Source organism: Anguilla anguilla, chromosome 7, assembly GCF_013347855.1.
Source record: "Anguilla anguilla isolate fAngAng1 chromosome 7, fAngAng1.pri, whole genome shotgun sequence".
NCBI lineage: Eukaryota > Metazoa > Chordata > Actinopteri > Anguilliformes > Anguillidae > Anguilla > Anguilla anguilla.
The window spans coordinates 2,153,400-2,172,148 of NC_049207.1; the positions used below are offsets into that span (position 1 = coordinate 2,153,400).

Consider the following 18,749-nt stretch of genomic DNA (forward strand, 5'->3'; position numbering starts at 1 on the left):
GTATAGTGGTCACGATGCAAATGCAGGTTCCTCAGGACTGTGCCTGGCTTCAGGTCATTCTTGAGCATCCGGAATACTTCCTGTCTGCATACAGGAAGATGTTTGCGTTTTTCTCACGTAGTGCTTACCTGAGTCTATGTGACGGGCATGAACAGTCTGGACAATCTAGGGAAATATTCGGCACTCCATAGTCTGTGCCCTCCAATGGATCTTTGTGGTGGATCAGCAGAGCGTGCCTCTTGTAGGTTCTGCATTTCTTGTCCTCCTTATTAACAAGCGCTGCAAGTGCTCCCTCAGTCAGGCAGCTCACAGGTGGAGTCACCTTCCGTCACATGGGACAGCCTGTGTTTGACAGTAACTGGCAAAACCAGATTGGTTTGGTGTTTTATATGAAGCATCATAAATGTTGCATAATTATAATTTTGCACTTTTGCAAAAATGGGACATACATTTCTTAACACCGCAGGGCGCTGACCTTACCAAATGCGCGTGTGAAATGTTTTATTTCAGAAAAGTCCAATTTAAGCCGCTTGAGGGTTTTTATTTTTAATACATCACACATAAGGGGAAAAACAATGCACAACGGGTCAAGTTTGGGTCATGCAATTAAGGTTCCAAATGACCAAATCCCAGCTAAGTCACAAGCGACACTCTATTTTTATTTTATTTATTTTAATTTTTTGGTGAAGTACTTTACTTTTAAATCTCCACAGGAAATTCCTGTGCGTAAGTGTCTGCATGAATTGAGTTGGTTCAGCTCTTTAAAAAGCATGAGCCAGATGTGTGTGCATGGCACCCTACGCAGGCCCATCTGCTGAGTAAACAGTTACAACTATTACAGGCTCCAAATGGGCTTTTAATGCACAGAACAGAGACGGGACATGCAAAGCAGAACAAAGTATTAAGATAAGTGCATTATGTAGTAAATATGCAATTCCACCTCAAATTTGTCACAGCTTATGGAGTGAGCTGCGGGTCAGTGATATTGGGGGAGGGGAGGGAGGATTAAGGGGGTAAGAGGGGCGGGGGCTTTCTCATCTTAGCAAAGGACACACAGTCCACTGTATGGTTCCGTCTTCCTGTGTTCAGGCGTGGGGGAGAGCTGCAGCCCGTTTCCTCTTGTGTTCAGGCGTGGGGAAGGGTTGTAGCTCGTTTCTTCCTGTGTTCAGGCGTGGGGGAGGGTTGTAGCTTGTTTCTTCCTGTGTTTAGGCGTGGGGGAGGGGTGTTCAGGCATGGGGCAGGGCTTCTTCCTGTGTTCAGGTGTGGGGGAGGGATGTTCAGGCATGGGGCAGGGCTTCTTCCTGTGTTCAGGCATGGGGGAGGGGTTTTCAGGCATGGGGGAGGGCTTCTTCCTGTGTTCAGGTGTGGGGGAGGGGTGTTCAGGCGTCGGGGAGGGCTTCTTCCTGTGTTCAGGCATGGGGGAGGGCTTCTTCCTGTGTTCAGGCATGGGTCAGGGGTGTTCAGGCATGGGGGAGGGTTGCAGTCCGTTTCTTCCTGTGTTCAGGCATGGGGGAGGGTTGCAGTCCGTTTCTTCCTGTGTTCAGGCATGGGTCAGGGGTGTTCAGGCATGGGGGAGGGTTGCAGTCCGTTTCTTCCTGTGTTTAGGCGTGGGTCAGGGGTGTTCAGGCGTGGGGGAGGGCTTCAACCTGCATGTACATCACCACTTCGCCTGCGGCTATCCCCACAGATGTAAACAAGCGGTTATTTCCCAGGTGGCAAATCCCACTGAGGGCTTTTGTGGATTACCCAATCATAACAGAGCTGTAACCAAGGGAGCAACGCTACTGTGTGCGTGCGTGTGTGTGTGTGTGTGTGTGTGTTTGTGCATGTGTGTGTGTGTGTGTGTGTATGTGTGTGGGTCTGTGCGTGCATGCATGTGTGTGTGTGTGTGTGTGTGTATGTGTGTGTGTGTTTATGCGTGTGTGTGTGTGTGTGTATGTGTGTGTGTGTGTGTGGGTCTGTGCGTGCATGCATATGTGTGTGTTTGTGTGTGTGTGTGTGTGTGTGTGAAAGAGCGAGACAGAGAGAGAGAGAGACTGCTTAAATATTTCTCATCCAGTCTGATCGTATCCCTGGGGGGTGTGACTGAGTGTGTGACTGAGCACAGTGTAGGAAAGCAGGGAGAGAGGAAATGGGCTGAGAGAGGTTTTGTAGCCGCAGTTCATTTGTACTCTTCTACACTGACAGCCTTCCCCTGTGCTGTATTCTGATTTAGGAGCTGTGCTGTATTCTGAATTAGGAGGTGTGCTGTATTCTGATTTAGGAGCTGTGCTGTATTCTGATTTAGGAGCTGTGCTGTATTCTGGTTTAGGAGCTGTACTGTGTTCTGATTTAGGAGCTGTGCTGTGTTCTGATTTAGGAGGTATGTTGTATTCTGAATTAGGAGGTGTGCTGTATTCTGATTTGGGAGATGTGCTATATTGTGATTTAGGAGCTGTGCTGTATCCTGATTTAGGAGCTGTGCTGTATTCTGAATTAGGAGGTGTGCTGTATTCTGAATTAGGAGCTGTACTGTATTCTGATTTAGGAGCTGTGCTGTATTCTGATTTAGGAGGTGTGCTTTATTCTGAATTAGGAGCTGTGCTGTATTCTGATTTAGGTGCTGTACATCACGCGCGTGAGCTCGCACCCACACTTTCTCGTGGTTCACACATCAGCCATGATGTCACATCCACACGGTGATCTCGTGCCTCACACTTACACAGAAGCTTTTTTCAGAAACAGCCTTTTTTTAAGTGCTGAGAGCCCAATTAACTCCATACGATATAAACTTAACAACTGCATTGGCTTGACTTTTTTTCTTCTCTGATACAGTTCAGCAGTCGCCAAAAAGTATCTTGTCACTATCTGTGTGCGTGTGCAGGTGTGTAGGTGTGTAGGAAAGACAATTGTCTTTAATTGTAAGTTTCAGGTTAAGAGCAACTGTTAATTCGGGCCAAGCATGATTCCTTTTGGCAGGGGAAAAAAGCAACTTTAAAAAATGAATGATTGTTTTATACTAAAAGCATAGTGCAATGATTCCCAACCCTGTTCCTGGAGGTCTGCCATCCTGCTGGGATTTTCATTTCAACCCAAATTTGGTACACAAGATTTTACTGATTAGCAGCTCAACAAGATCTCTGGGTGTAGAATGAAGTTAGAGTTGCTTTGTGCAAACCTGAAGGATTGTAGATCGCCAGGAACAAGGTTGGGAACCACTGCTATAGTAGTGGACATACCTCTGACCGTAAAATATAGCCCTATGTCTGTGTTGCTTATTTTGTATGGCTGTTTTCCACAGTTTCACTGAGGATTCCATTAACTGTCACTGTAGAGTCTATTGCTCACTAACTTACTGAGATATCTTGATGCCCTCCTGCACATGTTTATTGTGTGAAGATATGTGTAGACGTCCATGTCCTTGTATGGGGGTCCATGAGTGGACGCCAGCAAAGACTAATACTTTGCAAGGGACTTATCAGAAAAAAACAATCTTCTCATACATTCTTCACACTTAACGTATCTGTTATATGCTGATGTTTATTTATACGCTGATTGCTTCAATATATAATAGATGTACAATTTGACCATCTTTGATATGAAAAGGTATAGGAAGTTTTTAATAGTTGTAATAGTTTAAGTGTAACAGTTTTACATTTTAAAGTATAAAATGGTAACTGAAAGCAAGTTTCATTATTTTAATGGATGCGTTAAAAACGGCACTGGAATAATCCTTTAAAAACAGATGGAATAGGGGTAAATGCATCAGATTAAAAAAACTTGTAATCTCATGTTAAAAAAAAGAAAAAGTTGACCCAATTCAACTATAAAGTATGTTTATTAAGTAGAAAAAACACCCCCACACACAAAAACACTTGCTGTTGTACAGTTCCAGAGTAATGAAACCACAGTCACTAACATATCATCATAGAATATATACACTACATGGCTAAAAGTATGTGGACACTTCACATCCAACATCTCATCCAAAATTATGGGCATTAATATAAACTTGGTCCACCCTTTGCTGCTATAACAATCTACACTCTTCTGGGAAGGCTTTATACTAGATTTCAGAGCATTGCTGCAGGGATTTGCTTCCATTCAACCAGAATAGCATTAGTGAGGTCGAGCACTGATTGAGCGATTAGGCCTGGCTCACAGTTGGCCTTAAAATTTATCCCATAGGTGTCGGATGGGTTGAAGTCAGGGCTCTGTGCAGGCCAGGGAAGTTCTTCCACTCTCTTCTTGAAAAAACAATTTCTATATGGACCTCGCTGTGTGCCCAGGGGCATTGTCATGCTGAAACAGGAAAGGGCCTTCCCCAAATTGTCTCCACAAAGTTGGAAGCACAGAATCATCTAGAATGTCATTGTATTAAGATTTGCCTTCACCAGAACTAAGGGACCTAGTCAAATCCCCTTAGTTCTACTGAAGGCAAATCAAGAGTGGAATCATGTGAATTTGAAAGTGGATGTGAGTGGAAGCATGTGTGAATGTGAATGTGGATTTGTTGAGTGACACAAAGTCACGGATGTGCCTGATTGGCCAGGATTCCATGGTATGGCACATAGGAAAGGACAGGCAGTCAGATCTGATTGTTTGCTTGAATCATATAGCTCACAACACTACCAAAGTTAACAACAGCTTTGTGGACTATGAACACTGAACGACATACTGTAACCTGAGACTTTACAGTCATCTGTAGACCTTAGCTTCCTTCTGCAGGAAATAATGATGCAAAGATTCACAGCCGGCCAAGAAACAGCTGGACAGCCAATTGTCCAATTATATTTGCTCCCCTAAAATATCGAAAAACATACCGATCAACCAATATGTATACAAATACCCTCAAATTAAAGATGTCAGTCTGCACTGTAACCTCATGCTCACTGTTTAATTTAAATTCCGATGTGCTGGAGTACAGTGTGTCACTGGCCAAATGCTTCCCTACTGCACTGTGACTGTAACGGTGGCCAGCCTATTTTAGTTTCCTTGCGTGTACATCAGGAGCGACACTTCAGCGCAGATAACATTGTTCAAAACTCCCTTTGCAGTGGTAATTGGGATGATCTGAAATGGGCGCGAGAAGTGATTAATGAGCCATTTTATTTTCGCTGGCCTGTCTCGAGGCTCCCTGTAATAATTCTTCCGGGTGAGCATCCGTCCAATCTGGCCTGAGGCATAAGCGCTGAATTACATATACTCCGTGTGCAACAAAACTCGTTTTATTTTACTTTATCTGAAGTTGTTTCTTTATTTCTGTATATGAAGGTTTCTCGCCTGTCCGTAAGCTCCTCCCCCACAGGTATGTTGGCAGCCAGTTCATTAGTAAACGCAGCGCAGCTGTTTACCTGGGCGGTGTCTATTTAAGCAGCCGGTTTTCCTCAGTCAGGTGGGTGACGCCAAATGTGCGGTCACCCCGAACAGCGGTCCCGTGAAATAACGAAGCTGGGTTAGTTAGGTCTGGCGTTTGTTAAGTTTGTCCAGAGAATTTAGGGGGATTTGTATTAGTTTGTTCCCCACTCTTCGGAGGAACAAACGTCCCCAGTGTAGTTGTGGTGTTGGGCGTGAGTAACGCGTGCGAAGCAGTGCTGGAAAAAGCCTTACTCCAGTCAACCGTTTGTTACTCCTCAGATTCTCAGTTTCGCATTATGGTATAAAACCGGGGTGCTGACTTCTGTTTTAAGTCTCTTCTGAACTTCCTAGTGGGTCACGCTTCGTGCGCGATCTTTGTTAACGATGCATTTATTTATTTCTATTTTCGCGTGCGTGTTTGCATGTAGCGTCCTCGCGGGACGAGTTGGGCGGCATCAGCATTCTTATAAACACAAACGCGTCATGCAGTTGTCCAATTTTACTCCAGCTATTGAGTAAAAAATGATATTACCACAAGCTGAATGTGCCAGTTCGTACTCCGCCAAAACCTCTTGGCCGGTGACTCTGAATGTCTAATTGTGTCTTCGGTGTGAAGCCACTCATCCCAGAGGAATGCTGCAGACGTATTCCTCTTTTCCGAGTAATGCTATAGCTGCACAGTTTGGGCTTTTTATTTTCTTTTTTTGGGGGGCATTGGGATTCAAGACATTTTAATGCAACCCCGTAATCACAAAAGTGCCATTATGCACGGTACGCTACACCAGATTTAGGCTAAAACGTTAATTTTAATGATGGCTCTGTGGATTTACATTATGTTCTTCCACGTAGAGAATAAGGGGCTTTCCGCCGAGCTACTCGAGTTCGCTCGAGGTCCGTGCCACGCTAAGGCAAGCTGCGCTCCAGTGGGCTCGTGGAACTTAATTGTTTTGCCTCAGGGAAGAGCTGCTATCTTTAAAATGGCTGCGCATCGAGAGGGCTCTTATTTAATCAAAAAAAGAAGCTATTAAATGTGACCCCTTATCCCCATCTCCACTTGATCATGAGTTCTGTTATTAGTATGTATTTCCTCATTCATAGCAGGTGATGGGCAGCACAAGCTAGCAATAATGCCCTTAACAGTCAGTGTCATCCTTGAGCTTAAAGCTGAATTTAACAGATCTGGAATAAATTTACCGTTTTTGTCTTGTATAAATTTCATCGAGTTCATTTTTTATTTTATTTTTATTTTTTGCTTGTGTAAAACACAATCCCTGGTCTTCATCTATGCTTTTAACTGCAAGATGGTGGTCCCCTGATTTTCCTGATCAGTTTATTAAATGAAGTCTCTCTGCTGTCTCTTGGTATTGTATTGTGTCTTCAGATGTACAATGTGGAAACTAGAGCAGTTTTCTGAAATGTCCTGCAGACAGTTTCTCCTTCAACGCATTTAACTGGAATCCGTGTTATTACTCCTTATGAACACTTCAGAATGAACCCAAAGTGGAGAGCTTAGTCTGACCCACCAAGCATGCTTCAGTTCAGTGGACCATTCGAGGGTTAAGAACTGCCTGAACGCTAAAACTGCTTCAAGCCTTGGTGGTGATTCAGTTCTCAGAAAGGTTATGTTTTTATAACATGTAGCCTTTTTTTGTTGCCATGGGAATAATACTGACTGTATGCACAAAGTAGAATGTGTGGGTGTTCATGGGTACTCCCTGGCAGTGGCTTGTTTTTTTAATTTATTTTTAAAAATTACTATCTCATGCTATATCTATCTGTAATGACAGCTGCTGTGTGTTAAAGCATGTTACCCAAAAGAAGAGAAAACACACAAATAAGACCAAAGTACACAGAAACAACAGACAGTGTGCAGAGAGACATTACAGCTTTGATTCCTGGGGGAACTTCATCCCTGTAGGGGGAGTCTGGGGGCATGCCCCCTGCCCTGGAAGATTTATTTTATTTTTCATTAAGAACAGCTGTGAAATGATAATTTCTGGTGAATTTTGAGGGGAAAATACTTCAGACTACAGATGAGTATATCCCAATCACAACATGGAAATCCCAGTTTTTATAACATGAAATATTTTCTAATCATGCTATATTATTTGGGGGGGGGCACAATGTAACAATCTCATCATTAGTCATTGCATTGTTACTGACATCAATACAATACTTCCTTATCAGTCTGGTTCAGACACCTTAGCTTACATTTCAATAGTCATCCATTCATACAGAATTCTTACCTGTACTTGTTATTTTTATAGCTAGGAGCGGAAAGTCCCATTTGAAGTTTGACGGGTGAAGGTTTGAATCCTGAGTGGCAGGGAGCACGTTTGCCTGCGTGTGCACCATTAGTTTCACATGGCTGGGCCTTTTTAACGACAGCCCTGTGCATCCCTCCCTTTAAAAGGGCGCCCCGGGCTGTGCGACGAGCAGAAACTCTGGGGCAGCACGCAGCTGGCCGTGAAAAAGAAGTGGCATGTGACAGACTGCCCGATGACTGGGACCACACAGGGAATGTCCAAACAAAACTGAAGCTTCAGTACACATTGATTTTTTCCAGTAGAAAAAAACAGAAAAATATTTTCGCGCTCAATTCAGAAACTGTGACGAATGGTGAATCATAACCGATAATGGTGTTTTCCAAAGAACTGTTGGAGTTGGACTTCAACGGGATGGGGAAGGGACACGGAGGAGGGCCACAAATTGAGGGGTATGGGTGCAAAAGGCCCAAAATAAGCTCTGGTGGAGTGTGGCTGGTCTAGTAGCTCCTGCCCATAGGGGATGAGGGAAGGAGCTGGTGGTGGACAGTGTTGAACACAGCAGAGAAGCACAGACTGAGAAGGACAGATGAGTAGCTTCCCTCTGACCAATCAGAGAGCATGACTGCAGGGACAGCAGTCTTAATAGAGTGCAGAAAGGCCTGAAATTAGCCCTGGTGGATAGAGGGCCCCCTGGTGGAGAGGGAGCCCTGGTGGAGATGGGCCCCTGGTGGAGAGGGGGCCCTGGTGGAGAGGGAGCCCTGGTGGAGGGGGCCCCCTGGTGGAGAGGAAGCCCTGGTGGAGATGGGCCCCTGGTGGAGAGGGAGCCCTGGTGGAGAGAGGGCCCTGGTGGAGATGGGCCCCTGGTGGAGGGGGCCCCCTGGTGGAGAGGGAGCCCTGATGGAGGGTGCTGGGTGAAGGCTCTCACTGTGTTTCTGCATACAGCCCAGCACCAGAGGGCATTCTTTTCTCCTGGTGCACTCAATCTCGCTAGAGCCCAGATCAGTCCGCGGGAATGAGCGGAGGGGGAGGGGGAGAGAGTAGCACTCAGCTGTACCACCACAGCGACCCTGGGGCGATGAGCCCCCCCCTTAAAAATATTCACCACCCGCTATTCTGAATAATCTGTAAACGGCGTATTTTTGTGGATAGAATACAAATTGTGTACAGAATGCTATTTTGTCGAACATAATGAACATTTAATCTCTTTGAAGAGTTGTGTTTTTTTTTTTTTGGACAAGACGAAGCCCCTCCAGGTCACCTGGTAGGAACGGTCAGCAGGAAGAAGCTGATGGATGAGTGTTGAGCAGCAGACCTGTCAAGATGGAGGAGGACAGAGCTGAGTGACTTGGCTCTCGCTAATTTAAGAGCCTCACTGCTTTAAGAGCCATCTTAGTGCAATGCCCAGAGGTGCAATCTGATTGGCTGGTTGCATTCGAGAAGGTTATTCTGTATGAAATTGAGAGCTGTTTGATTGCTGACTGCTCGAGAGTTTCGGATAAAAATTAGAAGAGTGAGATGGAGTCTAATTAACACGTATGCTGGGTTCAGAGAAGGTTCGTTTGAGGGAACGGACCGCTTTTAACAGCAACGGGGACAGCGCAAGTGGAACGGGAGAAGTTGATAGGAGAGAGGATGGAATATTGTCAGTAGAACACGTAGGAGGTTGTGGGACGAATTTCGGAAGTAGTTTCGGGCTAAACAGGAAGATTGGGATTTGGGAGGTTGAGGAAGGTCAGAGACAGGTGTGGGAGGGGTGAGCAGAATGAGCTGGAGATGACATTGACCTTGTAGAAGGATACAGATTAATTTTTGGTTTGAGAGAAAGTGGTCATGGTGTGAGGCGAGGTGAATATGGAGAACTGATTGCGTGGGTTAGAAGTAGCCGATTGAATTCTGGAGTGAATGAAGGTAGAGGAAAGTCTAGATGAGACGGAGGCTAGGTCACTCAAGTCAGTGAAAGTTTCAGATTTATTGAGCTGGCTTTCTGGAATGGTCCCCAGGGAGGACTGAAAGACTGGTCTGGGGATTTTGGTTTGTCACTACTATACGTAGTTTGTAAATCCTTAACACAACTCCATTCACTGCAACAGATGCTCAGGCGCAAGCCTTCTCTCTTAACGAGGTCACTCGCGTTCACTTATCTTGGCAACTTTAATTATAACCATTACATGCTCACCGGTGTTGAGTGTCGCCTTGTCCATAGCTAGTAGCTGTGGCTATTTATAGTTCGGCAGAAACTGGGAATAGGCGACTGAGGACTATTCTTGCCAAGAGAGACAATTCAGTTATTACATTCTACATTTCAATTTTTTTGAAGTGCCATCACCGAACTAGGGATGGGTGTTGGCATGCCTGATGGTTATTTCATTATCTTCCACTTATTTATAATTATCATAATCATTATCAACAATTGCAATAAATTATTTCCTGAACTTAATATAATTAGCCTACATGATTCATATTTATTTGAATTGCAGTAGGTGGCAATCAAATTGTGTCTAAAATGTCATCTTCCAGCTTTTGAAAAGACTGTGTTCCCCAAAACAAATATGACTCCCCCAGAGCTTTTGTAGTTTTGATTATACTCAGCACATTTCTAGTAAATATGTATGATGTGTTTGCTGAATACCAGTTTTATTTGTAGGTCACATGGTATGGCACATATGGGGGGGGGAACCATATCCCATGTTTAAAAGAATCATCAGCTATTAGACAGAAATGTTAAACATTGCATATTTGTTTCTCGCTTCATAATGCATATTTTCCACATACCCAATCATAATTTCAAGTTTAATCATTTCTCTATCATGAAATTTGGCACCTTCAAGTCAATATATTTTAGTCCTGAATAAACTATGCTGTTAATAACTGAACAATGATTTCATTGTATGCTGTTTTTTTACACAGTGAGTCATGTGATCCGTTCTTTTGATTTCGGCCATGCTGTGTCATACCTGGCCTCCGGAATCGCTGCTTGCGGCTCCTTGGCATTATTATAAGGGGCCCGGGAAGATAATCCATAATTTGACCATCTGGGCTGTCGGCCTGAATGTGAGCAGTTCCTCCTCCAGGTGTCCCTGCAGGTAATCAGCGGGCAGTCGGTGCACACATGACTGATTCCACAATCAGGGACTAATGACCAGCAATGCATCAGCGCAGAGCAATAAACAATGCTGTTACAGAAACATGTAGGACAAGGGTCCTTCGATGGGTTTGATTTTTATTTTTGCACACTAATTTACCTTCAGAGGGAGATCTCTGTAGACAGACTCCAATGGACCCGCCAGGCTGCCAATCTCGATTTAAAATTTTACATTAACATTTAAATGAGGGTGTCGGATAATCCGACACGTCATTTACGCGGCAAGCGGTTATGGAGAGTTTAACCGAACTGTTGGGGGGGTTTTGTGTGTGCTGCAGGATGTACTTTAACCGCGCATGCGCCGTGGTCTGTGTCTGGACTAATAATAGATTGACTCACTCCTCAGAAGTGAAATAAATGTCAGGCCTGCGTTGCCAGATTTGTTTTATTTGGACTCGGAAAACCTAAGAATTCTGCAGCTGCCTCATCTCTGATGCCCCTTTCCCGCCTTGGCGGCGCAGCGATCATGTGATTCCTTTCTCCTGCATGTTTTATACATCATTATCAGAGCGATTTACGTAACTGATTATATAGGAGTTATCCGTGTTTACACGTGGGTGTTCTGTTGAAGCCGTTCGGGACTTAACAACCTCAAGTTATTGTTTGGAATGCAATGATTCCATTTGGACGAAAGTAGCGATAGCATGTGTAAATAGACAAGAGTGAAGGCGTTTTCACCCGTGCAGCCACGCAACCAGCAGCAGCAGCAGCACCGCCGCTGGATGCACAGAATAAATCGGCAACTAAGCCGCTTTTGTATCATTAAATGGATGTTACATTAAGGCTATAAATAGTCACGAAGTAATAAGTCTGGTCAGGCGGGACACTGGAACTCTGGGATTTCACCTTAATGTGGGCGACAAAACGCATCTGGAGAATGCGATAAGGGACCTCGTGGTAGACAGAACTGTGCGTGCGTGTGTGGGCGCGCGTGCGCGCGCGTCTTTAAGCCGTTCCACTTGGACTGGCAGCTGATGCAGACACCATCCAAGAAAATAGACTTTAGGAAATCACGAGTCGCCTCCTCCGTTCGACAGCTCCCCGGAGCTGCGTGCTGATTCTCCATATGTCCCATCTGTTTCCAGACTATCGCATATCCTCTGAATAAATATTCATAAATATTCACGTTCTCAGTTCCTCCTCGGTCTAGTGAAGCGATGCCGTCTTGCGACGTCATAACACAAGAGATCGATTGTCATCATGTGTGCAGTGTGCGATATTGGCAGTGGTTCGTATTGAATGAATATTATCATGCTTGTTTAAAATATACATCTGTATATAACAGCAGCCCCATTTTTAATATTGATAAAATTTGTAAACAAAACGTTGTGGTGATTTTATGACAGTCACATGTTTATCGCATCAAACAGAAAACATCTGGTGCCGTAGTAAAGAAATGGGACGTTGGATCCACCTAGCGGCAGGTAAATGGCTGTCGCTCGGTGAGTTGCAAGTAAACCTGTTAAGAACGTAAATGGGACTCAGCTCAAGTATTATGTTTCGAATCAATACTAAATTGTGAGTGAAAATATAACAGCTTTTAGAATTATTTAAAATACCCCCTACCCCCCGCCAAGCTTGTAGGTTTTATTAATTGACAACGCTTTGCTTTTACATAAGTTAACATAATAATCACTTCCACAAAATCTCTTGTGTGAACCCACTTAAAGGCATTTATTAAAGTGTTTTTTTTCTATCATATAATTGCGAAATGGGCAGCACAGTGGGATAGCACTGTCACCTCAGAGCAAGAATGTCCTGGGTTAAAATCCCAGCTGTGGCCTTTCTCTGGGTACTCTGGTTTCCACAGACAGTCTTTTCCTGCCTCTAGCCCAGTGCATGATGGGATAGCTGCAGGCCACTAACCACGCACCCTCCTGGTTAGATGATGGATGGATGGATGGATGTTAATACTATCCGAATTGCTTATGTGTGCCTCTGCTGCACTCTCAGAAAATAAAGGGTTCCTCTGTTTCTCCATAGAGGTTGTAACACACACTGCACATGAACTTTAGGAGCGAGATGTAAAGCTTGACAGGGATCTAATTTGTACCCACTAGAACTGGAGATCAATATGAGTTTGTTTTTGGGTTCCTGCACCATACAATGTCCAGTGTTAATTCAACTAACGGAGTATGTACGAGTCCAATAGAAATATGTACTCTTTAAGGGTTGACTCAACATCTGAAAAGTTAACTGTGCGCTAGCTTGTAGATTTGTGAGCCTCAGTGTTCCATTTACAGTTGATTATAAACCTTTGAATTCATATGCTTCTGGTGCGATTTTGGCAGCAGTTTCATCCTTGCTGTGAATGTGTTACAACTAATGACAATTCAGGACTGAACTAAAATACTCCAGACTGCTGGCATACAGTAAGTCCTGTCAAGACACCACATTACAGGAGATTTTCATATTTTTAAACTGTGGTGCAATTTAAAGATCTGCAAGGTCCCTGCACAATATCATGATCTTGGTCCTGTCTAACAAAAAATAGATAAAATAAAATATATTGCTCTTGCTCTTAATCTGGAGGTCTGAGGTCAATAGAAAATGTTTTCTGAGGAAGCTGCTTAAGGAAACAAAAGATCCATACCTTCTGTACAATAAAATGTTTTTACAAGTTTAACTGGGTTGTCAGAAGACACCTGCTTGTAAAGCACAAAAACAGATTATTGTAATGCATTAATGTGAGTACACAAAAAACAATACGGTGCAGGGCCAGGGATACAACACTGCTGCCCTCTAGAGGATTTGTGTGGAATGGAAATGTATTCTTACGAGCCCTGGGTATGGAGTGTGTCAAGATGTTGTTATATACTTTCTTTTTTATTTATTTATTTTACACTTATTATTTTACCTGGGAGACCTTGCCAGGTAAGAAATGACCATCCTGTGGTGTTTTCGCTGAGCCTTGAGATTACGCTGTTTACTCTGTGGTGTTCTCGCTGAGTCTTGAGATTACGCTGTTTACTCTGTGGTGTTCTCGCTGAGCCTTGAGATTACGCTGTTTACTCTGTGGTGTTCTCGATGAGTCTTGAGATTACGCTGTTTACTCTGTGGTGTTCTCGCTGAGTCTTGAGATTACGCTGTTTACTCTGTGGTGTTCTCGCTGAGTCTTGAGATTACGCTGTTCACTCTGTGGTGTTCTCGCTGAGTTTTGAGATTACGCTGTTCACTCTGTGGTGTTCTCGCTGAGTCTTGAGATTACGCTGTTTACTCTGTGGTGTTCTCGCTGAGTCTTGAGATTACGCTGTTTACTCTGTGGTGTTCTCGCTGAGCCTTGAGATTACGCTGTTTACTCTGTGGTGTTCTCGATGAGTCTTGAGATTACGCTGTTTACTCTGTGGTGTTCTCGCTGAGTCTTGAGATTACGCTGTTTACTCTGTGGTGTTCTCGCTGAGTCTTGAGATTACGCTGTTCACTCTGTGGTGTTCTCGCTGAGTTTTGAGATTACGCTGTTCACTCTGTGGTGTTCTCGCTGAGTCTTGAGATTACGCTGTTCACTCTGTGGTGATGCTGTTGTGTGGCGTGGTTTTGTGCGGCGTCGCGGTGCCCTGTAGAGAGCTGGCCTCCCAGCCCTTAAATGTCTCTGCTCTGCTCTGCACTGCCAAGCTTTCTCCCCCCGTGACCCAGAAATAGACAGGTCAGCCCCCCCCCCCACCCCCCCGTACATGATGCTGCATTCATAGCCTTGGAGGGGTGGAGGGTGGGGGGGGGGCCTTTCTTAAGGTAGAGGCACTTATCCTTATAAAAATCCCCCCCCACCCACACACCCACACACCCACACAACACTTGAGTGCTTTGTGTGATATGGGAAATCAAAGAGAGAGACGGAACGGTTTGTTCTTGGTAGTGAATGTTTAGCAGGTAGCTTCACTTCCAGTACATTAAGACGTAATAAATGCGATCAGGGCAGGAAGTGGGCACGGGCCGGGTCATGCTGTTCAGCTGTACTTGTAAAGCATCTCAGGAGATGGACGCCGGGTTCCTGATGATCCGCTGTGTCAGTGACACCAATGGTGGGCTAATCTGTCCAAGTTCGGAAGTGCTTTGTGTCAATCCGCATTTACTGTGTTCCTCAGAGGACAACCCCCCACCTCCTCCTCTTTCCCCCTCCTCCTGTCCATCAGCTGACTGGTTGAAGCTCCTTGCCAAAATCACACAGTACTGCAGCATAATGTCATACATATACTGGTTATGTGAGTGACTTACAGTGAAGTGAAATCAACTTTCACTGAGACACAGAGAACGTGGGTTCTTTCTTGTATTTTTTTAATCCCCTTTTGCATGTGGAGCGTACAGGGTTTTTTTTTTTTTTTTTTTTTAAATGTGGCTTTGTTGGCTAAGGACAAGGTAGCCCGGGTTCCTGAAGTTACTGTGTCAGCCACACAAAAACCTCTGATCCGCCCAAAATGGTATTCCGTTTTTATAGAAGCTACATTTGGTCCTCTGCTTTTGGAAATGTGGGAGAGAGAGAGATGAGGAGAAGAGAGGAGAGGGAGCGAGAGAGGAGAGGAGAGGAGAGGAGAGAGTGCTGAATGGTACAACAGGGAGCATCCCTGAGTGGATCTGGGCTGGAAGGCCGGTGCATATGCTCCCCTGGATTACACTGATCCAACTTAATGCCTGAAAGGCGATGCAGCCGCTGGTGTCTGCGGGAGCTGGGCACGTTCTGGGGCAGCCCTGGAGCGGCCCTGGGGCCTGGGGCAGCCCTGGCTGAGCCCTGGAGCGGCCCTGGGGCCTGGGGCAGCCCTGGCTGAGCCCTGGAGCGGCCCTGGGGCCTGGGGCAGCCCTGGGGCAGCCCTGGCTGAGCCCTGGAGCGGCCCTGGGGCCTGGGGCAGCCCTGGGGCAGTGCCAGCTGTGTGACGGAGCCGGATTAACTCCCCGGAAGATAACGGGGGAGACGGACCGTCGGAGAGGCGGGCTCGGTGACACGCTCACCACCACCACCTCGCACGCACCGCTGGCGACTTAGCAGAGTTACCGCCACTTCTTAATTACTGCGTGCGCCATGGGCCCCGTCCTGGGTATGGGGAACTCCACAGACCCCCCCCCCCCGCCCCCAGTTTGGCTTGCTTATTGCGTTTCCTGTTTCGCAGAGTGATCTGATCACTCCAAAAAAGGATCTCTGAAAGACAGACTCTCACTCCCTGATGTTAAAGGCTGCCTGCTGCAGCAGAGGAACATAATTAGAATAAATGTGCAGCTCGCTGTGTGCAGGGAAGTGGAAATGGGGGGGCGGGGGGTGGGGGGGGACACAAAATGGCATAACCATGTAAGTTTGGTACAAAGATCTGAGTCAGCAGATTGGTTGATTCTAACAGTAATAATCCAATGAAACAAATAGTTTCCCTGCTACTTTTAACCATGGTTTTGGTTTGTGTGAAATGTGTCAAACGAAAGACTGGTGACACACACGCACACACACACGCACACACGCACACGCACACACACACACACACACACGCACACGCACACGCACACGCACACACACACACACACACACACAAACACACTGCTTTCAGGCCAGGCCTCCAGCTGAATCGATTTACCCTGAGACAACCTGCAGGGAACACACAGGAATTTCAGAAGCATACAGCATTCATGAGTGAGCTGTGCTTGCGCGTTCAGCAGGTTGGAGCAGAGAGCGATTCCTAACGAGAGCGTGACTGCTCAGCTCAGCGATCCAGCCGGCCAGGGAAGCAAAATGGACGCGTCTCTGGGAAAGTGCTCATCTGGCACAGGGTCCCTCCCGGTCGCCTTGGTATGGCTGATGACAAGTCAGGCAGCGGCGATCTGAATCAGTTGTGGAGGTCGTATGGTACAGGCTGGCAGGATTGCAAGAAGGGAGTTACAGTAATCTAGTCAGGACATTACCATAGACTGGACAAGTAGCTGGGTGGAGTACAGGTTTTTAATTTATTTATTTTTTTACTGTCCTAATACTTGTGGACTGCACAGCACTTATTTGAGACATAATGGAACAAAGTTGTATATACAGGAAAGGACTTCAGAAAATGTATTTAGAGGTGATGCATGTTGTCCAACTGAACACACATTAGAGTCACTAATATGATAAGCTCCTTTGCTTTACTGGGTAAAGTTCGGGTTTTTTTTCCTTCTTCTTTTTCTTCCCTGTCCATCACTAGAGCCACGATGTCTCGGCTTTAACGCGGTTTCCCTGTCCTTTTCAGATCCCGCTGCGAAGGAGCCGACCTGAGCCGCCGCCCGCGCCCGGACTCGGCGACCGTTCCTCTGGAGAAGCGCGTCCCGTCGCGGAACGCCAGCTCAGAAATCTGTGCCTTCTAACCCCGCCCATCGCTGCTTTTTCGAAACGCGGTTCGCGTTTGAAATGTCCGCGATGGAACAATCGAACGAGTTCGTACAGCACCGAGGGGGGTTCTGCCGCACCGCGCCAGAACAGAACCGGGCTTCTCGTCTGCGACACAAGAACCTACGGAGAAACGATATGGAGGAGTTATGGCTTTTATATGGGGGATAAATAAAGTGAGTGTGGAAGCTTCCCTCCATGTGCAATATCAGTCAGTCATGTTAGTGTACCGTTGTCATGTGGAAGTAGACATTTGGATGACTGTGCTCCGTTTATTTTTGTAATAACTGCATTTTTCCTAACTTATATTTTTCTAAAAAAAATGATGAAGTCCCACCCAGGGAAGGGAGAAGGGGGGTTTATTAAGCATGCACACTGCGGAAGCGCGGTCGTGGTTACTGCACACACGGCCGTGGCTACAACCCGGTCCTGGTTACAGCACAGCATGGTCCTGGTTACAGCCCGGTCGTGGCTACGGTATGGTCCTGTTTGTACATTCGGCTGCGGAAAAGAGGGTCTGGATATTAACTAACGTGCTACTCTTCCGGTCTGCGGACGGCCAAAACCACTGTCCCGGCACGCGGCTGGTGTGCCCGCCTCGAGATTTGGACATTCCCAGAGCGTGGTCATGGCTTTGCTTCTGGGCGAGAGTAACTCTGCACGTGGGATGCGCTGGCGAATGTGGGCCACCGTGCTTTTCTACTCTCAAAGCATTCGCACTGCTCTGATTGGGCAGACACTGCCCCCACAACGGAACATGACTGGAACCATACTGTTTTTTGATTGATTGGTTGTTTTTGTGTCCATACCGAGGCCAATCAGAAGCAGGCTATGGTCTGCACAGAGAAAGGCATCAGGCCCCACATCAGGGAAACAGAATCCGCGTAGGTCATCAGCCATTTTGAGAGGCTCAAACTTATCTACCTATGTGGCCTGTTTTTTTTTTTTTGTTTGTTTTTTTCTTTGTCGGAAGGTCAAGTTATTTCTTAATTTTCCTGTATTTCAAGACATTCCTTGTGTGTGTGTGTGTGTGTGTGTGAGAGAGAAAGAGAGTATGTGTTTGAATGGTTGGTTGACTAGTTTGATTTAGATGTTTTGTCCCAATTCCTTTACCTTTTTGGCTGCTATATCGTTGTGCTGTGTTGATGGAATGCATCCATACCCATTAAGAGATGTGAGCACATTTCATTAATTCCTTGAAAATCTGTCTTAAATAAATTTCATAAATAATGACTAGCTGTATTTATTTTGGAATCTTGCTGCAATTTCACCTTGGAGCTTTACAATCATTCCCTGTGTTTGAAACAACAGCCCAACAAGGTTTCCAGTTTATTTTATTTTATTTATTTTTTATTAGATTTTTTTTGGTTCTGACTGGAGCCATGTGATGCACTTGTTCAGCACAACCAACTCCGTGGAGAGTCTCCCTGCTAATCCTAAGCAAGGGACAGGAGCCAAATTCTGTCTCCTGTACAATGATGCTTCCCAAATTATTTTTTTTCAGTGTGGAAGCCCATCCAAACACACACCAACCTGCATTCATCAACCCATAAATACTATAAAATATGCACTCGCTCCAAAAAAAGATGAAGAGCTTAAAGCAATACTGCTTAAAATTAAAGTAGGCGAAGTGAAGTATGGGCTCTCCTCTTCCGTCTTTTGAAGTCATGAA

At 45.5% G+C, this 18,749-nt stretch overlaps 1 protein-coding gene across 2 annotated transcripts in view; it reads left to right on the forward strand.

Moving 5' to 3' along the window:
- The window catches only part of LOC118231088 (potassium voltage-gated channel subfamily A member 1-like), a 32,675-nt gene extending 14,365 nt beyond the window's left edge, over window positions 1-18,310 (forward strand). For both annotated transcript variants that reach the window (XR_004766001.1, XM_035424564.1), the window contains one exon: window positions 16,941-18,310. The gene's annotated coding sequence lies outside the window, so the exon portion shown is untranslated. The remainder of the gene's footprint in view (window positions 1-16,940) is intronic.
- Window positions 18,311-18,749: the final 439 nt, after the last annotated feature.